The following is an 18865-nucleotide window of genomic DNA, read 5'->3' as shown; positions in this document are numbered from 1 at the left end:
TGATTCTTCTTCCTCTTCCTCCCCTTCCTCCTTCCCCTTCCTCCCCCTCCCCCTTCCTCCCCCTCCCCCTTTCTCCCCCTCCTCTTCCTTCTCCTCCTCCTTCTTCTTCTTCCATGTTTAGTTTGGGGAGGTAATGTTATGACAGACTACTCTGAGAAAACGGAGTTAACACTAAGACTGGGATGAAGAACAAGAGCTAATTTGATGAATCCTGGGCTAAGTGAGATCCTGTGTAAAGATGCTGGGGCAGGAAAGAATATTGAGCCTCTATGGGAATGAAGGAAAACCAATATACAAGAAAAAGTGTGATTGTGAGATAATATCAGAGACATAAGGGAAGACCACATCAATTACGGTAGTATGGGCCATAATTTTTATCTACTTGAATGATATACAATAAAATTATTGAAGAATTTTAAGTGGGATATAGATAAAATCATATCTGCAGTTTAAAGAGATGTCTCTAGTTGCTAGGGCAAAAGAAGTGGCAAGAAACAAAGTTCAGAAGCTGTCATAGTTATGCCAATGACTCAGGATAGAGACGTTAATGTAAAGTTGGTGGTGATGCTAGGGAATTATGAATATTTGCACTCAAGACATGTGTTAGGGATTAAATTAAAAAGCAGTGCTTAATGAGATCACAGAGATGTAAGGGAACAAAAATGACCCTTAGGTTTCTGACTTGAGAACATGGCTAAATAACATAGGTACTATTTACTGAGCTAGGGAAGTAGAAGATTAACAGGCTTAGAAGAATGCTTAAAAATGGCTTTATTATTAATATGATCATGTTGAATATTAGATTAACAGGCTTAGAAGAATGCTTAAAAATGGCTTTATTATTAATATGATCATGTTGAATATTACATACCTGGAGAACTGTTTAAGTAGGCAGGTTGGCAAATGAGCATAACAATTTGAGTTCAAGAGACAGTGTTTTCTTTCTTTAAGAGATATACATTTGAGATTCACTGGTATAGATTATGGCATTTGCAGCTGTGCACAAATGCAAATAATTACCCAGGGAATATGTTTAGCGATAGAAGAGAAGAACTTCTGGGATCGCATGCTCAGAAAATTTAGCACACAGGACACAAAATACAAATAAAATACGTTTTGAGACCATGCTGAATGGTCAAGGGTTGCTTAGAAGTCAAATAAGATGAGATTTAAGTGATCTGCTAAAAACTAAAAAGCTGAAAGAATAAATATCTGTGCTCAATATTTTCTAGGATTTTCCTAGTAGCAAGGAGCATAGGAATGAACTTCAGTTATATTTACTTTATTGTACTGAATAGATTAATAAAACATAAGTCATACATTCAACAGGGACAAAAATGCAAAAGAAGACTATTACAAGCAAATGCAGTCAGTTCTAGCAACATCAATAGTGTTAACACATATTGAACCTTATTATATGATATGCACGTTGTATAAATAATCAAAGTCAAATTTCACAATACCATTGCCATTGTAGGGATTTACTACTCTCTTATTATAGTCAATGATAATGACATTCAGGTAACTGAGGTAGGTTGGCTAGGAGTCATATAATTAATAGATTACCTAGTAAATTTGTTTCTACCACTTGCCCCATTTCTTGAAAAACAAAGGAGAACTCAAGAAGAATGAGGTTATAAAGAGAAGAAGAACAACATGTACAAATTAATAAAGATATGGAAGTAATTGGTATAATCTGGGAAAACTGTGTACTTCTATGTGACTGGGGAGTAGCAGTGAAGAATAATGTGAAAAAGAAAAGACCTACAAAGATAGAAACATTGAAGAATGATCACTTAAACCCAAATTCTGACATATGAGAAAAAGATATTCTGAAGGCTCCTTGAGTTATGACTCTATCTGATTCAATATAATCCACTAATTATTTTCTACATTACTGTACTTGGTGCATTATATTTTTTGGTAGGCCTGTATTATTTCCATGAAGTTACAGAGTTCACAGAGTAATAAATTAGAATTTGGTGAAATAAGCATTTTTCTGTCACATATTAGGCTCAAAAAATTTTTGCTGAATGAACCAGTGAAAAAAATGTTAATGGCCATAATTTATACTGTAGGAAAAGGAGTCATAGACCCTTTTCCACTAAGGGAAGTATGGGTAATTTAAATAAACTGTTTCTCATTGAGAACAACAAGAAGTTACGTATGGCATGGTTATTTATACTTAATCGTGCTGTCTTACTGCCTCATATACTTTGTTATGCTTTAGTGTATACTAGAAATTACATTTGAAAATGTGTTTCAATAAATAATCTGAAGCCTAGCATTTTCTTACTTTTTTCCAAAAACGACATTTAAAACAATTTGGTATGCCATGTACCTGATAGAACTAGTATGGCTGTTACCGTATCTGTGTGTGTGTGTGTGCGTGTGTGTGTGTATATACACAAACTATGGAGTGATATCATAAGAGTCTGAAACAAAAGACTTTCTATCCAAAATTCAATTCAGCAGATTCTATACCCTTCAAAAATGAAGTCTAATGAAATATTTTTTGTAAGAAAAAATTGAGAGAATTTGGCATCAGCAGATTCATATGAAAGGAAATATCAGAATTTTTGGGGGTAGAAGAAGAAAGTGATAACAAGTGCAGAGTTTCAAATGCAGAAAGAAATATAAAGAAAATAGTAACTTTATTGTAAATCGAAGTGGATATTAACCTTATAGAACAAGAATACTTAAATTTAAAATGCATCTATAATTAAAACAGATGACAGTGCATAATCATTGATATCAAAAAGGGGCTAAGTGATTTTTAAATTATTTGATATTGCTTAGGTAGAAGGTAAAAATAAGTATCTTGTATGAAGAAAAAAAGCATTCTGAAATTGTCAGCTTAACCACTAAAAGATTAGTAAATGGGCCTTTATCTTTTTTTTTTTTTTGAGATGGAGTCTTGCACTGTCGCCCAGACTGAAGCGTACTGGCGCAATCTCGGATCACTGCAACATCCGCCTCCTGGGTTCAAGCGATTCTCCTGCCTCAGCCTCCTGAGTAGCTGGGATTACAGGTGCCCGCCACCACACCTGGCTAATTCTTTGTATTTTTAGTAGAGACAGGGTTTCACTATTTTGGCCAGGCTGGTCTTGAACTCCTGACCTCGTGATCCACCCGCCTTGGTTTCCCAAAGTGCTGGAATTACAGGCCTGAGCCACTGCATGTGGCTGGGCCTTTATCTTTTAAACAAAGAGAGAACAAATGGAATAGTGACTTTAAAATATTAATAATCATATTAAATATAAGCACCTACATGTCCACTCCAATGTAGTGATTAAAATTGACAAATTGACATTTTTTAGTTTAAAAATAATATATTGATAAAAATGCTAATAATCATCTGAGCCTTCAGCAAATAGTAATCTTTTCGCTAGTAATTTTTTTTTGCCTTAATATTGATAGCTGTTGACCATAGTGGTGACTGCTGAAGGTTGTGACAATTTCTTAAAATAAGACAACAGTGAAGTTTGCCACATGAATGAACTCATCCTTTCATGAAGGATTTGTCTGTAGCATGTGATGGTGTTTTAGAGCATTTTACTTAAAAAGACACATATAAAAGATAAGTATATATAAGAGTTAAAAGTAAAATAATGGAGAAAGATATGCCAAGATATACAAATAAAAGGAGTGCAGTGTAGTCCTATCAATATGGGTAAAGCAGATTTTATAAGAAAAAGCACAAGAGATAAATAAGATCCTTGAATGAGTGTAATCATGGAATGTTTTAAATGTACCTAACAAATTCCAAGTATGACAGTAAATTGTTAATTATAAAAATCAATTAAAAAATATGAATACGTTTTTACTTGTTTTTCTCCTTGAAATTGTTATTCTATTTCTCCCATAGAATTTTATCCCACTGTAATGTATTTTTATACTTGAATGTCATCATTACAATCATGCTATCATATTTCTACAACAGAAGTGTACAGATTTTTTATTTTCTGAAAAATTTTATACTCAAAAAAGTATTTTAGACTGCATTATAGTTACACTTAGCAGTGCACAGTTGAGACAAATAACATAAATTTTGGTAATTATTAACAAAAAATTTTAAATGTTTGAACATGCATCTTATATTGATATGGAGGGTGAATTATAGAGCTTTGATTAAATTAGACTTCTCTGACACCAATGTTTTTTACTTTCTGTGTATTTGGCATCCTAGAGTTTTTGTTTGTTTATCTGTTTTTGTCATTTTGGGTCAATGCATTATGATAAGCTCCAGATGTTTTAGTATTATATACTTTTCTGTGTAGTGTGAAAGTGAAAGATGGCAGTGGTAAAAAGGAAGATGGGATAGGAGAACCATGGGTAGAGTTTTCATGTAGATCAGTTGAGGATGTGGAAATCAGGTTCCTTGGAACACCTCAGTGAACCATCAGCATGAAAGCGTCCAGTGTGAGGCAACCAATCTAGACAGATGCATCTGATACTTTAATCTCCTTCTACCACATCCTTGCAGTTAAGTCAGTGATTACATTTATGCACAGGATCCTTCTCACTGGACTGTTAAAGTTTTCATGAGAACTGGAATTATTCTTATCTTATTCACAGCCTCAAGCACAGGAATAATATTAAATTGATATATTGAATAAACTCAATCAACACTGGTAGAATTGAATTAGGATTGTAGGGGATTTGCCACAACCCCTGGTGGGACAGTATTTATTTCATTAAAAAGAGGTTGGATAATAAAATGCTGAAGCCAATACCTTTTGTGGAAATTTATTATTATTTTTTAAATTTAAAACAATACTTGGTGCTGACTAGAAATGAGTCAGTCTCTGTAGCACTAGGAAAGAGCCAAAAAAAGTGAGGGAGGGGGGAGGGAAGAAACAAAACAAATAGCAGATGGCAATTGAGCCAAGCCACCCACTCTCCCTACAGGCCCTTTTGAAATCAACAGATCCAGTTTAGATTCCATGTTCTGGGAGTGATTCTGCTGCTTTAGGGACATGTCCCTGGCTCAGTTAGCCCCCTTGAAATTCGAGAATAAGAACACAGAGAAATAGGATGAGTTAGGGAAATTACTTCTTGAAATATTATTTAGGCATACTTTCATCTTGCCTTTTATTTTCTGTATATCAGTGTTATCTATTTTTTATCTGGTTTCCAAACTGTTACGTCACTCAATTTGGTAAATCCTACATCTCTTTAGGCGATGTACTATTCTGTTTAGTTTAATGGCTATATGCTTTCTCCTGTTTTAGAGAAGTTCATTTCCCATTTTCATGGACATGACAACTCTTCTGGGATCCTTCTCTCTGAATAGGGTTGCTTGGTGTGTCACAAACCCACCCTCCATTGAATTCATCCCAGAAAACTAAATTAAATAACCCAGAAAATGGGGCCATTCCAGGAAAGGTAATTTTTTTTTTTTTTTTTTTTTTTTTCTGGTGCATTGTATCCTTGAGAGGTGAAGGCGGCTGGGCTTCCGGGTCGGTGGGGACTTGGAGAACTTTTCTGTATAGCTAAAGGATTATAAATGCACCAATCAGCACTCTGTGTCTAGCTAAAGGTTTGTAAACACACCAATCAGCACTCTGTAAAAACGCACCAATCAGCACTCTGTGTCTAGCTAAAGGTTTGTAAATGTACCAATCAGCATGCCATAAAAATGGACCAATCAGCACTCTGTAAAATGGACCAATCAGCACTCTGCAAAATGGACCAATCAAAGTGCTGTAAAATAGACCAATCAGAAGGATGTGGGAAGGGCCAAATAAGGAAACAAAAGCAGGCCACCCAAGCCAGCAGCTGCAACCCGCTTCGGTCTTGTTCTGGGTTGTGGTAGCTTTGTTCTTATGCTTTTTGTAATAGCTCTTGTTGCTGTTCAGTTTTTGGCGTCTCCACTACTTTAAGGAGCTGTAACACTCTCTGGGAAGATCTGTGGCTTCGCTCCTGAAGTCAGCGAGACCGGGAACCCACCGGGAGGAACGAACAACTCGGGACGCTACACCTTTAAGAGCTGTAACATTCACTGCAAAGGTTTGCAGTTTCACTCCTGAAGTCTGCGAGACCACAAACCCACTAGGAAGAAGGAACAACTTGGGATACGTCACCTTTTAAGAGCTGTAACACTTATGGGGAAGGCCTGCGGTTTCACTCCTGAAGGCAGCAAGACCACGAACCCATGAGAAGGAAGAAACTCTAGACACTTCTGAACATCTGAAGGAATGAGCTCCGGACCCACCGTCTTTAAGAACTCTAACACTGCGAGAGTCCGCGGCTTCATTCTTGGAAGTCAGCGAGACTGAAAACCCTCCGGAAGGAACCAATTCCAGACTCATCAAGTGAGGGACCTTTTTTTTTTTCCTTTTTTTTTTTTTTTACCTATGGATATTAGTTTCACGTAACTGCTTTTACTATAGAATAAAATGAGAATGAAATTCATTTCTGCGATGTGGTTAAAGACTGCTTACTTGGTATGAAGGGCTAATCACTAAATCACCCTTACTCTTTTGTAAGATAAATTGATTCTTTCAGAAACACCTATATGTCTCACTATGTTAACATTTTCATATTCACTGGTTTCAAAGTAAAGGGTTGCATTATCACAAAATTAGTGAATTCTGATTGGACCCAGGTTTAGATGTTTTCCTCGTTTTATCTTGTATATTCAAGCAACCAAGATGAAATTCTCCTTAATCAACTGGCAAATGTATTTCGTTTGATCAGTTCAAGACTGCTGATGTGAGTGGTAAATACTACACTTAAACTGTTTCTTTCCGTTGTGTCTTTACAGCATGAGATTTCATATAAGAGACAAGTGGTATTGAGTCCGATGAATACATTTAGTTTGATTGTGATTCAAAAATGAGTCATTAAATAGCTAGGCTTTGGTGCCCGAGATCCTCCTTTGTGCGAATAGCTTTATATGCTACAAGCTACAGACTACTTTTTCCTATTTTACAGATATTGCAACTGAGGCTTAGAAAAGTTAAATGCTTTTGCCGAGGAGGTCCAACTGCTGGTAAGTGACAGACCTCAAAGTTTGGTTTTTGTGTTTGCTTGTCTTCACAGAAAGGACCCAATCCTGTCCTACTCACAGTCCCTCAGTGTCCATGGGAAGTTGGTTCCAGGACCCCATGGACACCAAAATTCATACATGCTCAAATCAGTTACGTAATATAGTGTGGTATTCACATATCAATGCACATCCTCCTATATATTTTAAATTGTCTCTAAATTATAATACCTACTGAAGTCAAATAATATATAGAGGTGAATCTCTTAAGTTTAAAATGTTTTATTTGGGAAGCAAAAACTGTGATTTAAGGAATGCACATATAGGTGGTCTTTGGCATGTTCAAAGAACAAAGAGAATGTTGGGAGTTTTATTAGAAAGGAAAATGTCACATATGGTTTTGAAAAAAAGCTCATTTTGAGAGGGGAAAAACTGATGGGTGAGTGATGGTGCTATGTAAAACTAGCCTTAGAGCTCTGACAGGTCATTTCAGCAGCTATTAGGTAAAACTAGTCTTAGGTTACCGAAGGCTGTTTCAGCAGGTGGGCTTGTAGAAAGTTTAATTCTTGGAGCAGGTAAATGTGCTCTGAGTGTGTTTCCCCACCGGTCCCTTGAATTTGATTTAGTTGGGTATGTCAAGAATGTTACAATCTGTATAACCAACTTTCACAAACCTAAAACAATCTAAATGCTACTTACATAGTTGTTACACTGTGTTTTTGTTACTTTTAATTGTTATTTAAAAAAATATTTTGACCCAGAGTTGGTTGAATACCTGGACTTGGAACCTGCACATATGGAGGACTGACTGTATAAAAACATATTTGTGCTCCACCCAAAACTTGTATTGATTTTTATGTTCATTCCATATATATTTATTAAATGCCTTCTCCAACTAATGGTAAATACAATAACTAAAATATTCAGTGAGAAATAAAATCATAAAAGCATATCTATATATATAAGTCCTTATCTATCGTTTCAGTGTGACTCTGATCATCATAAGAAACCCACCATAGGGTTCTATTTAGGTGCATGTCTGCAACATTAGGATCAGTACTTAGAATAATTTGTTATGTGTGGTAGCTTTAAAAAAAAAAAAGGTTGTAAATGAGTAACTATTGTTGTCGGCCTCCACAGGAGGCTAATAAATTGTACCTCTCTTTGCCAGGATTTCTGAACAATTTGAACAATAACATTTAAAAAATGGAAGATGAAACTGTAACATTATCTTTATTACTGGAAAAAAATAAAAGTTAGAAGACTTGGCCTTAGGCCATGGCTCTGTATCTCCATGAAGTATCTCCACATTGACAAAGAGCACCTGGAGATTCCACAAAACCTTCTTTCCTAGGGGCAACTTGCAAACAAAAAAGGGAGAAAAAGAGGGTTAAGCCTCTTCAATGGGTGTGTGATTAAGGTAAAATTTCTATTAAAAAATGGGATTATCCCAGCAACTGATGAAGCTGAGCACGGAAAAGCAATGATTGCAGCTTGGAAGTCTGTAACTCGAAGGGACAGAATTCTTTATCTGCATATGTCACACATCAGAAGATCTGTTCACTAGTTACAATGCAGAGTGAATGTGGGACGTGGGTCTCTGTTACTTGCTGAAATTTCCCTGAGAAAAATGTGGCTTTTTGACGTAAGATAACTTTCTCTAGCTCAGCCAGTTCTGCTTCCGTACTCACAATGTCGGAGACCCTGCTTGTCTCATTCGCACACCATCATTAGCAGTTCCTTCAACAAAAACATTACATCTTTCAGTGTATGTATTCCGCACTGAATGAAAAACAAAAATGGCACTGCAGGACTGAAGCCTTTCTGGATTGGAGAGGAAGAGCAGAATATTAATAATAAACAGAGAAAGACATTTCTTTCAGTTATTCTTCCTTATTTTTAGACAGCTAGAAAACACAGACACACACCAAACCTTTATTTAATTAACTGTCCTGCCATATATGAGAAAAGGCTGCTGGGTGTGGTGGCTCACGTTTGTAATTCCAGCACTTTGGGAGGCTGAGGCAGATGATCACCTGAGCCTAGGAGTTGGAGACCAGCCTGGGCAACATGGTGATACACCATGTCCACAATTTTTTTTTTTTTTAGTTGGGCATGGTGACATGTGCCTGTGGTCCCAGGTACTTGGGAGGCTGAAGTGGGAGGATTGCTTGATCCTGGGACGTCGAGGCTCCAGTGAGCCATATTTATGCCAATGCACTAGAGCCTGGGTTACAGAGGGAGACAGCGGGGAGACCCTGTCTCAAAAACAAAACAAAACAAAAAAGTCTGACACACAGAAGATACTCGAAATGGTTCCTATCGTTTAATATGATCATATGCATGACTCAGGATGGCATGATGTCTTATTAAACTTAAGTTCTTGATTTCTGGAGGGAACTCCTAGAGGATAGAGCTTCAAGTTGAACTTCTGTTGTCACCTAGCATGAAGTACTGCGAGTGATGCAAGTACTACATCTGGGTCTTCACATACATTTTCTGAAATAGTTTTCGGTGTCTACAGTTTTACCTCTTCCGAGGAAGATGAAAGAGTTCTCTGAATTAGGGAAGAGATGAGGGTATAGGCATCTATTGAGCCAAAAAATTGATTTTGCAGAATCCATAAAAGTCGAAAATTTAGTATTTATAGTTTAGTATTTATAGGTTAGTATTTATAGTTTCCATTAATGCCTCAAAAAACTTTACCTTCTTTATTCTGAAATGGTCACATAGTACTATGCATTTGCCAAGAAAAAAAGAAAGACAAACTTCTAGGGACAGTAAAATAGTTTAAAAAGATGATGATAGGAATGTATTTATTATTTTGGTAAAGCATTTTAATCTATATATTTATGTCTTGGTTTAAAAATACCCTATTTATGCTTAAAGATACCTGCAGTGAAATGTGAACCTTCACTTAAGGAATTTGCAGTGAAGATGGCTTCAAAAACGGAATCCCAGTATAGTAAAAAGATACTTGAATTGAAAACTTGAATCTTATTCTTGACTTGAACATTTAAGAGGTTTTTGTTTTGGAAACACGCTTTAACATCTCTGAAACTCAGTTTACTTTAAAAACTGGGATTAAAAATTTTATTTATATCAAAAATTACAGTAAGGATTAAGCATAGTCATGCTGTAAATACAAAGCATTTCCATGAAATGTAGCAAATACTGATTTACTTACAATTTGTTTTAAATTATACCGTTAAAAGGCTCACCTCTGTTTCTTGACCTGGAGCAAGAATACACATGGAAATTGACGTGCTTAAATATTGAGGCGTACAACAAAACCATCAGATGTTACATAAAACGAGTATTTTTTTTGACAAATCTAACTTCAAAATGATAAAATCAAATATTTGTGCAATGTTACAGTGCTTATATGATCCAAACTGACTCTATCAGGGACAACTGAAGTTAATTATTATTGCATATGCCCAGACAGTCTTTGGGGGCTAGTGATATTTGCATTTGTTTGTTATAATACAAAATTTCCTGTAAATTGTGTGATATTGAGAGTTATATCATAATTTTAAAATAATACATAAATTATGGAAGACTTCTAGCGCCATCTCAAAAGAACAGAATTCAACCTCAAAAGGCTGCCACTGGACAAATATGGAAGATTATGAGCATCACTAAGAAGAATAACTCCAATAGATGAAAATATATTAAATATTAATAAATGCATAAGTTAAAATGATTCTTACAATCATGATTTTGAAAGGTGCTAAGGATCTATATTATTATTTTTAAATTAGTAAATAAAGGGAAAGAATCATTTATCTTGCCATGAATCCTGCCTTACCTATATATAAAATGTATCAGAGGCTAAACAAATAGTAGGTGAACTTTTCTGCAAGAATATTAAATGCAGGAAGAATAAGAGAATTAGAATATTAGCATTGTGCAACCTCTAATGAACTAAGACCTCTAGATTTGAACATCCAGTGCAGCTAATCCCATAAATAGAATGGTTCCCAGGGTTTATGTGCCTCTTGAAGAAAGAAGATAAAATCACCAATGTAGGATTCTTTCAAACAAATAACGGGTTGGATATGATCAAACCTGTAGTTAATATTCAACCACAGATTTACAGGAAATAAAAAGAACAGAAAGATAATGTTAAACTATACCACAGAGATGTAATTAACAAAATCCACAACCACGCTTTCAAAAGTAGTAGTTAATAGTAGCTACTTGCCACATGCAGCTATTTAAGTGTAAATTTAACATTAAAAAACCCGTTTAGTTCCTTGGAAACATTCTCTACGGGACTCAATAGCCATATGTGGCTAGTGGCGATCGTATTCAACAGCCCAGAACATTTCTGTAATTGCAGAAAGTTCTATTGGGCAGTCCTAATCTAAACTGTATAAAACACTACAAGACAATTGGTTTCTAAAACAATGAGAGAGTGAAAAAGAGAACAAGAAGAAAAGCAAATGAGATAAACAAATTTGTAAATACTCAAAAGATACATCAGTCGTGATCTGTGCAACATTGGGATTCCAATTTCAAAGAACTGTAGAACAAACAAATTTAAGTTATAACATTTATGAAGCCATTGGAATTTCTAAACTGACTGGATATTTCCTGATAATAGATAACTATTATAAATCTATTTTATGCATAATGTTAAACATAATTTTCATATTTTAATGTTATAAAAGATTAAGAGATGAAATGATATAGTTTGGATTAGTGTCTAAGTAATATAGGGGAGTGGATGATGGTGTTTATAGGGAAGAATTCTTAAGGCCAGGTGATGAGCACATGGGACTCCTAATACTTTTGTTTCTCCATCGTAAACTAAAAAAGAATAAAATATAATGCAATTGATTTAACATATAAAAATTTAGATGGATAATCATAAATGGTTGCAATGAACTAATGTTTATGATTTCCCTAAAATTCATTTGTTGAAACTTTAATCCAAACATAATTTTATTTGGAGGTAGGGCCTTTGAAAGTAATTAGTTCATGAGAGTGAAACCATCATGAATGGGATTAATGCCCTTGTAAGAAGAAGCCAAAGAGCCAGGCGCGGCAGCTCACGCCTGGAATCTCAGCAATTTTGGGAGTCTGAGGCAGGTGGATCACTTGAAATCAGGAGTTCGAGACCAGCATGCCAAACATGGTGAAAATCCGTCTCTACTAAAAATACAAAAATTAGCTGGCTGTGGTGGCGGGCACCCGTAATCCCAGCTACTTGGGAGGCTTTGGCAGGAGGATCAGTTGAACCCGGGAGGTGGAGGTTGCAGTGAGCCGAGATCATGCCACTGCACTCCAGCCTGGGTAATGAGAGCGAATCTCTGTCTCAAAAATAAAATAAAGTTAAAAAATAAATAGAAGAAGCCAAAGAGCTACATAACTCACTTTCTGCCATGTGGAGATATGAGGAGGGATCAGCAGTCCAGTCAGGGAGAATAAATAATATTCATGTTATTTGAGGAGGACGTATACCTTTAATCAATTTACCTTTTTTCTTAAACGTCCTCGTCCTCCCACCACTCAATTCTATCCTGTACCTCAGAGTATGGCCATTCCTGGTATAGGCAGTGGCATATTTCATAAACAGTTACGGTGTTTAGATTCAGTCACCGTTTTTTCACATTAGACAAGAATATGGATATGGAGAGACATTTCTCTCTAGCAGGCATAATTTCATATATACTTGGCCAGAATTAAGTCACATGTGCATACCTAAGCCTATCACTTGTTAAGATGGTTAGAAACAGCTTAATTAGCTTAAACTAAAGAAGGATTCAGCCTATTCTGTACCTGAAGATTTACAATGCCCATTCTTGAACAAGAACAGTATTCTTATAAGAAGGAAAGGAAAAGTGGGAGTGTAGAATGCTAGCTAGGTAAGCAACAATATTTTCCAGACTCACCCAACTTCTATTACATAGCATCAGAACACATTAGAAATGACTATAAATGATGAAAGATTGCAGAAATACACAAAATTACATTTTGTTTGTAGTAATGAAATGAATGGGAATTGCTGTACAATTGATTGAATGTGTCATTTGTTACAATGGTCCATCCAAGAAATAGTCTCACCCTAGATATAGTAAAAAAATAATATGATTATAATCATGATGCTTTTCCAGCTCACCATTATCACTGTCATCATCACAATCATTATCTCAAAGTTTTTTTTTTTTTTTTTTTTTGAGACGGAGTCTCGCTCTGTCGCCCAGGCTGGAGTGCAGTGGCCAGATCTCAGCTCACTGCAAGCTCCGCCTCCTGGGTACGGCATTCTCCTGCCTCAGCCTCCCGAGTAGCTGGGACAAAAATTTAACACTTTCATAATCTCTTCAAAGCAGAGGTCAATAAACGTTTCCTGTAAAAGACTAGACAGGATTTGCAAACCATATGGTGTCTATTGCAATTATTCAACTCAGTAGTTGGAGCATGAATGCACTCATAGACAATTCATGCCAAATGAACCTAGCTGTGAATTAATAAACTTTATGTGTGGGTACCTCAATTTGAATTTCATATAATTTATATGTGTCAAGAAATATTCTGTTATCCCACTGGAGTGCAAGCTCTTGAAAGCAGGATCCTGCTTGAAAGCAGGATCATGTACTAACTCATTTTTATGTCCCACAAAGTGGCATAAAACAGACAAAAACCAAACATTTTTTTCTGAATGCAGAATAATATAGTAAGTGTAGATATAGTTCTCTAAGATTACATGGTCAAAATCTGAAGACAGGGCCCTTTAGTCATCCTCTACTCTCTAAGTGTCAGTTGCATTTCTATGCAAAGTCAGTCAGTCAGTAAGTCCTGTATCTACCCTCCTGTCAAAGCACTTAGGCCCTTTCCTATATATAACATAAATATTTAATTATCTGTTAATTACCTCTTTTAAAGCCATTGTGTGTCAGTTTATGCCACTAGCAGCAAACTCTTGGGGATAGGTTTAGGATTTTAAAACTGTCTTTGGATTGATTGCTTGCATGTCTAATGAAAGACAATTGGCACCACTAGCTGTAATGTCTTTGACCTGTACAATATAACTGCAGAAAAAAAAATATATACTTCAAGAAAAAAAAATCTTTTGTACAATGAAAGAGTATTCTGTTGGTCATACTCTTTGCATAGTATAGGTGACTGATAGCAAGAATACCAGGGAGAGAAGAATCATGGTAAATGCAGTGACTAAGAAAAGCAAGAAAACATGGACAATCATTGTTCTTTAATATAATATTAGAAGCAGTAAGTAAAGTAGTGCAAAATGAACGGATTACTTTTTTCTCAGTATTGGCACTCAGTTGGAAAGCAGTAAGCAAAAACACGTAGAATTCTGGTCACTGATTTAATATGCTAAGTGATCACTCTGGACTTAAAGCTTCATAAGGGTTGGGCATGTATGTGTCTCATAATCGTATATTTAGCTCCTAACAAATTCTTTACGTAAAGTCCCAGTGGGACATAAAATTGAATGAATAGCATGCACCATTATGTGATTAACATATGCTGTGTTTTTGCAGATTTCATAATATCCCTGAAAAAAAAAATTATCTCCATTTTATAGATGAAACAACTAACGTTCAGTTTTTTTTGCCAACGGCAACACAAACCATAGTGATAAATCTAATATTCAAGAATAAATCTATTTTTCTAGGGCTCCTTTCAGTAAACCTACATAATTCTCAAAAATGCCTGTTCAATGAAGAATGTTGGTTTTAAGGTAAATTGAAAGCTACGAGGCACATTGATGAAATAATGAAAGGTTTTTCATAGAGTAGTGAAACATGTTATCTTAGAAGGGGTGGTGATTCCCATCATGGATAATGAAAAAATGAAGCTCTAGGACCACTTAACTAGCAAAATAATTGTAACCAAGTGAAAATAACAAGATAATAAAAAACAAAAGGCATGAAAATAGTTCAAATAATTTATGTTAAATACTTTTCTCATTTAATCATTATACCAACACTTTGAGGTGATACTAATTGGAACTCCGATCTCAGAAAACTTTGAACATTGAGAAACCCCAACTGTAGTGATAATGAGTAACGTGTATGAATTATAAATATGACATGTTAATAGGTGGGGAGGCAGTTATTGCCAAGTAGCAAACCTGGGTTTATTTTGGATTTGGGGACTCAGATTTAAATTCATGTTCACATAATTTTAACACTGGATGTCTCAAGAAATACCATTCTTACCCAGAGTGTTCATTTGAGTCTTTGGAATTACAAGTAAGGCTTCTGAAATTTTCTCTATGGGGGTGTGTGTGTGTATTTTAAAGTTTGGCAGATACTTTTAATGTATGTTAGAGCAGTGGATCTCAGTCATTTTGGTCTCAGTACACATTTGCGCTCCTAAAAATTATTGAGAACTACAAAGTCCTTTTGTATAGATGGAAAATCTACTAAGAGTGTGTGTGTGTGTGTGTGTGTGTGTCTATAATCAAAATTAACTGTGAACAAATTTTGAAATATTTATTCTATTTGAAAATAACAAAAATAAATCAACTACCCATTAATTCACTATTAATAAAATTCATTGTATTTTCCAAAACAAAAATATACAGTAGAAATAATTGCATTGTTTTACATTTTTATAAATTGTACTAATTTGGGACTTAATAGAAGACAGTTCAATTGCTGTAGCTGTTCTGCATTCAAATTCTAGCCTAGGTTATTTTGGTGGAGAAGAACATTTGACCTCATGCAGATACGTAGTTGGAAAGAGAATAAATTTAATAGCCTTCTAAGACAGTTGTGGTTATTCTTCTTAAATACTATAACAAAACTCAACAATTCTAAATTTCCTAATGGTTAGTTACAATGTGGAATCTGATTCCATATCATAAAGTTTTTGTTCTCTTTTATATTAAAATTCATTAAACTACCTTGCATTTTGAATAGATCTTTTACCCATGTTTTATTTTGTAACACAAACGTTTGCCATTTGGAAAACAATGGTTCATTGAGTAATGCTTATCTTCCAAATGTTGAGGCATTTCATTATAATACATAAAAAAATTCCGTTCACCAGTTTCACCACTAATCTCAACAGACGTTTTGAGTATTGAGAAGCTGTCAGGTTCATGGCGGAACAAATACACTTTCCAAATTCCTAAGTTTTCTTGAAAGCTAAAATTTTATTATTGGCACCAAATAATGCTAATTGTCTCAATAGAAATAAACTTACATCATACTTTTTAAAAAAAATTTTCTGCCAATTACCCAAAAGTAAATAACTATAGTTTATCAGTTGTTTTTTCAAGCAAAGAAGATTTCTGTAAATAAAAACAGCTATTTTGGCTCAGGACTCAAACAATTGCCCAGTAATTTTCCTCAAGCTGTCTGCCATATTTCTGAAGGTAACAGACACATTTTATGCATGCTTTTTATTTCATCACACACACTGTTGAAGATATGAACTCAAAGCTTGACCTTTTAAAAAAATTAATGTTTTACTGCTTCATCCAGGACATTGTTAAGTGAAACTTTTATTGTTAAGTGAAACATATTAGTGGCATTGAAGAATGCAAAGATGGATAAAACAGCTTGTTGCCACTACCGTGATCTGTGTTAGAGCACCCACAGTTTTACCCGTTGCTACTGTCATACTGTCACTACGAATATCTACACAGTACAAAGCAAATATTATTAAGAAAATAGTTTGGCATTATTGATCTCTTAAAGGAAGCTGGGAATTCCCAAATTTTAGTGGAGCACGTATTGATAACTTTTTTCTGAGAGCAATATCTTTAGCTTGTCTAAATTGTGACATCCTATAATTTTGCTAAAATTTAATTTGATGCTTCTTTTGCCTTGGGTAAATCTAGTAAGATCTGTTGTACATTTCCAGTGGCATGCTAAAATTCAGTCATATGAGCATACATAAGGTAATTGTAAGCATTTCTTCTTAATTTTGAATTCAGTTCAGTGATGTAATATTGATAGCTTAAATTTAGCCATTTTGAGAGAGTTTATACCACAAAATTGAGAAATGCTACATACATATGAGAACATTTTGCTTCTGAGAAGCTGGTTTTTAAACATTTATCTATACACTTTGGATGCATCATTAATATTGCTTACATCATCACTATTAACAGCATATTAGTGTCATCTCAGACAATTCTTTACCTAGATTTAGACACGTATAAGCAGTTCAGGGATGCATCTGTTACAGGAGAGTTGTGATGATTATGACTTAGGAAAATCCATATTCTTCATTTGCATTGACCTTTTCATGCCTGTGGTATTTAACCAGGATATGTAGTGCAAATGGACACTCTTTTAAACAATTCATACCCTCTCATTCCATGGGTTAATTATTTATTTGCTTAATTATAAGACAATGAAAACATTTACAGATATTTTGCCTCAGTCAAATGTGATGAGCAGTGGTTTAGAATTAAAAATAAAAATAATCCTCAAATATGAAATTATAAATCCAATCCATTATTTGATAAAGAGAACTCACAAGCCAATAATCTCAATAGAATTTAATTATTAATAATCCTTAACTATTATTAAATAGTGAGGTATTTCCCCATGTTTGCATGTGAAAAACACAGAAGGTGCTATCAGTGGAATAATTCTTGTCTGTTGTAGGTTTATTCATAGAGTGACCCTATTTAAGCCATTTAACTTTTTTGATATTTTGCATTCTTATTTATAAAATGGCAGGGAATAATATAAATTTGGAAAGATAATCCTGAATATAATGCCTATCTTCTTTTTCACCTAGTTATTGCCTACTCATTATGTAAAACCCTCCTCATAGGTTCCCTCCCTGGAGAAACATTCTTTGATTCCTGATTAATGAGCACACATCTTTCCACAGTATATCCTGCCTATTTACTGCATTGTCTGTATTTACTTTACTGTGAGCTTCTTGAAGACAGAGACTGTGCTTCTCATCTCTGAATTTTTATGGCCTAACAGAGTGTTTGACACAGTAGGTGTTCAATAAATATTTGATGAATACATAAGTGAATGGTGATTTTGATGAAAAAAACCATCACAATAATGAAAACAAAGGCCCAAGTTATTTGCTTACTTCCTTGTAATTGCAAGACAATAGATGAATAGGCAAACGATCCTTGCTTATCCTATTACCAAATCAGTCATATTTCCCCATTTTAAAAGAATATTGTCTGTCTTTTACAGATGTCTATAGAATAGATGTGGATGGCTCTGAGTAACTAATGCATTAAAACAGAGGCATGACACACACTGTGAACAGACCCTGCCTGAACATTTTTAAATGCCTTTTACAAGCCCTTTGCTATGAGAATTTTTTTTAGTGCATTTAAGATTAATGGTTGCTTTCCTGTATTCATGTTCTGTTTGTGGAAACAGATGGAATTTTAAGCATTAAAGCTATAATAAAATTTGTTACTTGCTATGACAAAGTATTCATTATACACTGTCAGAATAATACAGATCTGAAAAGTTGACTTTTTAGTAGTTTTCAGGCATAAATACTTGATTTACTTATTGAGGTAAAAAGTAATGCTGTGAGCTATTGAAACTGTAAACTACATTTCTATTTGCCTGATAATCCCTTTTATTAGCCATAGAACTGTAGATGTGTAGGAAGAACATTATTTCAGCCATAGGAGGGATTCTTCTTCATTAAATGCATGTTTTCAAAAAGAAGAGATTATTTACTTTTCACTAGAAACAACTACAGCGTCCACTCAAAAGCAAATTGTGTTCTCAGAGCAAAGATATTAAATTGATATTAATAGACATTCTATTCTTGAGCAACTGATTCTGTTGGTTCAGTTATTGCTCCACCTTTGGGAAATTGCAGAATCAATGACCTAAAAGGTTTCTTAGTCTCCAATATTTATGGTTTGGGTTTTTAGTGGATTAATAAAAA

At 34.8% G+C, this 18865-nt stretch overlaps 1 protein-coding gene and 1 long non-coding RNA gene across 2 annotated transcripts in view; both read left to right on the top strand.

The window, feature by feature from the left end:
* Positions 1–3734, top strand: part of LOC139357551 (uncharacterized) — a 175046-nt gene extending 171312 nt beyond the window's left edge. The window contains exon 4 of the long non-coding RNA XR_011610957.1: positions 2910–3734. This is a non-coding gene — a long non-coding RNA (uncharacterized lncRNA). The remainder of the gene's footprint in view (positions 1–2909) is intronic.
* A 2014-nt stretch (positions 3735–5748) lies between these two features.
* Positions 5749–18865, top strand: part of LOC105468948 (teneurin transmembrane protein 4) — a 3228145-nt gene continuing 3215028 nt past the window's right edge. The window contains exons 1-2 of the mRNA XM_071075888.1: positions 5749–6317; positions 6940–6997. The gene's annotated coding sequence lies outside the window, so the exon portion shown is untranslated. The remainder of the gene's footprint in view (positions 6318–6939; positions 6998–18865) is intronic.

Source organism: Macaca nemestrina, chromosome 12, assembly GCF_043159975.1.
Source record: "Macaca nemestrina isolate mMacNem1 chromosome 12, mMacNem.hap1, whole genome shotgun sequence".
In the NCBI taxonomy this organism is placed as follows: domain Eukaryota; kingdom Metazoa; phylum Chordata; class Mammalia; order Primates; family Cercopithecidae; genus Macaca; species Macaca nemestrina.
The sequence above is the reverse complement of the archived record's forward strand: the minus strand, read 5'-3'. Positions and strand labels throughout refer to the sequence as shown.